Source organism: Psammomys obesus, unplaced genomic scaffold (genome assembly GCF_907164565.1).
Source record: "Psammomys obesus unplaced genomic scaffold, mPsaObe1.curated_primary_1811, whole genome shotgun sequence".
Classification (NCBI taxonomy): domain Eukaryota; kingdom Metazoa; phylum Chordata; class Mammalia; order Rodentia; family Muridae; genus Psammomys; species Psammomys obesus.
Genome location: NW_026585685.1, coordinates 29,732 through 34,966, shown reverse-complemented (window position 1 = coordinate 34,966; position 5,235 = coordinate 29,732).

Below are 5,235 nucleotides of genomic sequence, written 5' to 3'. Positions count from 1 at the left end.
GTTCTGTGTCAAGATTTTTTATGGACAAAAAGGGTCATATGAACCTTGATATTCTAAAACAAATTGGTTTTATGTACGTGTATGTGTGAGTGACTGCATGCATGAATGTTTACATGTGTGTATGCATTTGTGTGTGTATGCATTTGTGTGTGTGTATGCATTTGTGTGTGTGTGTGTGTGTGTGTGTGTGTGTTGCATCTAGAAGCCAGGAAGGGTCTTTGTTGGATGCCCTAGAGCTGAAGTTATTGACAGTTGTGAGTGACCATATGGGCGTTGAGGACTAACCACAAATTTTCTGCAAGAACAGTAAGTGCTCTGAAACACAGAGCCACTTCTTCTGTCCTTCTTGGATTGATCTTAACAATCCACTCCTTAATTTATTTATTTATTTATTTATTTATTTATTTATTTATTTATTTATTTATTTACTTTTTGGTAGTCTCATTAGGTCAAGTGGGCAAACAATTAAATGATTTTTTTTTTTGGTCAAAGGCAACTTGTTTCAATTTAGAGTTCCACAGATAGACTGTCTTCTCATATCCTCATCAATACTTAATCACTTCAACTACTTCAATATTTGCAAAACTAGCTGTGGTTCTTGAGAACTTAATTTGAACTAAATTCAGTGAATTCTTAATGTACATATGCTTAATGTAACTCAAAAGAAATCCCCAAGAAGAGAAGGTAAATGGCTGGGAGACATGACAATTTACCTTCTTTTCAAAAGAGTGGAATTAAAAGAAATAGAATATTGACGTGAAGTGATCATACAGTGAGGTTATTTTTTTTTGTTTTTTGTTTTGTTTTTAATTTCTTGTGATGTGCAATTCAAGGTTATTTATAATTACTTAATAGTAAGAATATGAGAAAATCACCTAAACTATCAACAAAAACAAAACTTTATTTGTAGTATATTTGTATATAGGCATGTCACAAAGACATCATATTTTCAAACATACCAAGACCACAAGAAACCACTTTTCAGCGTAGCCATATCCCATAAGCAGGATATAATGCTACATCTGCCATTATGTCAATGTAGCACACACATACAATACAGGTGCCCATGTACAAGTCTACAAAATCATGCAAGAGGTGAGACAGAGGCACATCCAGGTGTGAACAATACTATCTTGTAATTTGCTTGTATATTTTGTGTGTGTTTTTCTTGTTTCTGAAATGTTCTCAATAACAAGAACAAAGGGCTGAAACATGCTTCAAGCTGAGTAAACCTTTAAAATGACAGTACATGAAAGAAGTCAGCAAAATAATCAAGTTTGTCTAAATCCCTTTATATGAAATGTCCAAACAGAGACAACTACAGAGACAACATATCCCCAGAGTTAGGAATGGAAACGGAGAGCAAGTAGCAATTACTAATGTCTGTGTGGCTTTTTCACGAGTGAGAAATATTCTAATTTATACAGTGATGATAGTTTTACTACAGTAGATGAGCTAAAAATAATTAAATTTTGTACTTTTAATTATGGCCCATTCAGACAATAAACTATGTCAATAAATTTACCTAAAGAAAATGCAATATAAGCTTTGTAAACAATATGCTGAGAATAATATTTTTGAAAGATTTTATTTCACTTGAAAATTTCGAACTGTGTGTGTGTACATGTGTCTACACACATGAGTGCAAGCGCCCACAGAGGCTGGAGGAGAGTGTGGGAGTCTCCGGACCTGGGTTTACAGGTGGTTGTGTGTCATGAGGCATAGGTGTTTGGAAACAAGCTCTGCAAGAGTAGTACAGAACTCCCTTAACCAGCAAGCCATAGACCTAGTCCCTGAAAACATTTTGAAAGATGGAGGAGTAAAGTAAACTGTAAAAAGATCAAAGCTAGATCCAGGGGGAGAATCTGACTGTACATATTATCCTAGCCTTGAACAGGCCCAGAGTAGATGGGTCTTTGGGGAGCAAAATATAGAGATTCTCTTGGAGATTTTCCTGCCCTGATATGAGAGCATTTACTCATAAGGAAGAGCTGTAACCTGAAGCAAAAGTAATCATTTCCTGAAAATACCTTGTCTGATCAAGCAATGCACATTTCTTCAGCTACTTTGTGGAATTTGTATCTAAGATGATCATGGGGAGGACTCTGTCTTGACCATAATTAATACTAATTAGCTCTACATTCCTATTGTCCCCTGAAGTGGAAGTTTCTTTGAAGACTGTTGAGTCAAGTGATGTTTCGCTAAAAGCTGTCTTGTGAGAGGGCATGTGACATGTTGCTGGAGGCTGGCTTCTGAGAGGGCATATGACGTTTTGCTGTGAGCTTTCTCATGTGAGGGGCATGACTTTGGCCAGCTGGGAACATCCGTAGGTGAACCCTGAGGAGAGGAGACATATGGAAGTCCACGCACAGTGAGACACTGCTTTTTGAATGGACATCGCTGCACTGATCTTCGTGCTTCAATCCTTGACTTCACAGAGAGAAACGCTCCTGAGAGTGGCTCAAGGTAATCCAACAGTGTCTTGTGGCTTTTGCTGACTTGTCCCAATCTTATGAACAGTGCTGATTTGTGCTATGCTTGATGTTTGCCTTTGAGGTGGACTTCTGGGATCCTGATGACTGAGTGTGGTAAAGCTTTAATGACTCTATTTAGCAGAATGTAGATAAAGGAGGCCTACAGCTCCTTTCCTTACTAACTTCTACCTAAGGTTGTGGGGTTGGAAGGGAAGTAAAGGTGTTTAAGTACCCCAAATAAGGTAGTTTTGGTGACAAAGCTAAGTCTACAGTCCCCTACCCCAATTCTTCCTCTGCTTAAATCCACTTTTAATGTCAGTACCCCAAAGACTTGGATCCCTTTGTGAACTGAAGTTCTCAGAAAGAAAAAGAAGGGTGGAGTGGGGAAAGAGACAGAGAAGCTATACTTTTGTTAAAGATTCTAGAGATCAAATGGTGAAACATCAAGATTTATAAAGAGTTAAAATGTTACCAGACCAGAGTCAAAATGTCATGGGCTGTTTTGGTTCCTTTGAAAATCTGCCATTTTGCAAATATGTATGAACTAAATCTGTGTGGTTATCTATCAGAAAAAGACCTTTGGAAAAAGTCACATGGAAACCTACAACTGTGGAAGCCATCAAACACACACACACACACACACACACACACACACACACGAGATAGAGACAGAGACAGACAGAGAGAGACTGGTGAAGGTGCAAAGAATAACACATTGCAAAATATCCAGCTCCAAGTAAAACAGATAAAATGCACCTCATCCTTCAAACTTTAGGCATAAGACTATTATGTAATTCAAATGTTGACTTCTGTACTCCCCATATCTGTTGCAAGCCTAGTTCTGAGAATCTCCTCTCTCAATGTTGTGTAAATACTGCTTCTCATCTGTCCCCTGATATCCCAATAAAACCTGTAATAGCCAATAGCTGAGCAGGGGAAAGAATAAGGCTCAACTTCCTCTTAGAAGTTAAAGGAGGAAGTAAAGGATACATCCATGGGCAGCCGTCCAGGAGAGATCAGAAGAGATCCAGCTGAGCAGAAAAAGCCACAAAGTGCAAGCATTTCTGAAATTTATGTTGGGAGGAAGACAGATTAGCTTAGAGGTATAAGAATAGGCTAATAACTGCTCAGTTATTTGCTTTGAAGCTTGTTAAACAAATACTACAAGAATCTCAATTATGGGGGTGATAGCTGGGTTAAAAGATAAACTGAGAAACTAGCACAATCTTATAAAAATAACTTTAACACCAAAAATCTCAACATTCACTGCAGAAAATGGGGAAGAAGTGCAAAAGCCAGAGGCTGTTGATAACAACAATAAAACAGAGTTCTGGACATAGCAAAGTAGCTACACACGCATATAGCTACAAACAGTGGTTGTGACGGCATGTACAAAACTTGTACAAGCACAAGACAGACCAAATCCCAGGCCGGAATTTGGATCTGAACACAAAAATCTCACCCTACCTGAAGAGTTATGGGCAACTGTTTTAACTGTTTGAAGAGGGAGGGACAATTTCCTCCAAGAGTATAGCACTTTGTGAGCCTACTGTGTTCCAGTGGAAGGCAACACTTTCAAGAAGATTTGAGCAGCACATTGGTCTCAATGGATTGAGGGAGAAAGGCAGAGGAGGGGAGGTGAAGAAAGAAGAGGAGGAGGAGCAGGAGGAAGAGGAAGAAGAGTAGGAGGAAATTGTTTTGTTTATGTTTGTTTTTTTGAGACATGGTTTCTCTGTGTAGCCTTGGCTGTGCTGGACTCACTTTGTAGAGCAGGCTGGCCTTGAACTCAGAGATCCACCTGCCTCTGCATCCCAAGTGCTGGGATTAAAGACATGTATCCACCCCTGCCTGGCTGGAAGTTGTTATGTGGGTAGGAAGAAGGGTAGACCTGAGAAAAATTTGGGGAAGGAGCAAGGGGCAGGAAGGGCATGAAGGGATGTGATATGATCACAAAATGTCATATAAAAGTCTCAAAGAATAAAAAAACATAAAAAATATTTTAAAGTATTTAATATGAATTTTATTTGGGTTATGCATGAATATTAAATGAACTATTTTAAAAAATATACCCTGCCTACAAGATGTGCATGGTTAAAAATAAAGCAGAGATTGAGGGAATGCCCAACCAATGCATGGTCCAACCTAAGACCCACCCCATGGGAGAGAGCCAACCTGTGACACTACTAATGGTACTCTGCTATGCTTGCAGACAGAGCCTCCACCTAGAAACCTATGGAAACACTTGTTGAGACTCAGAACCAAACACTGAGTGGAGCTCAGGGAGACTTATGGAGGAGTGGGGGCAAGGATAGAAGGGATGGGACAGTAGCTCTACAAGAAGACCAACAAAGCCAACTAAACAGGGCATAGGGATGTCTTTCTTGTGGAGACTGAAGCACCAACCAAGAACCATGCATGGGCTGCACCTAGGCCCCCTACGTGGATGTAGCAGATGGATAGATAGCTCAGACTTCATGTGAGTCTCGGACAGACCTGCTTTTTGTTACCTGCTTTTTATCACTACCCCCTGGAGGGGATGGCTCGCCAGGCCACAGAGGGAGAGAATGAACTCAGTCCTGATGAAACTTGATGTGCTTGGGTGGGTTCTTAGGGGGGGGTCCCCTTTTCTGAGGAGTAGGGGAGGGGGCATGGGAGAAAGAGGGAGGAAGGGTGGGACTGGGAGGAGAGGAGAGAGCGGGCTATGATCAGGATGTAAAGGAGAGAGAGAGAGAGAAAGAAAGAAAGAAAGAAAGAAAGAAAG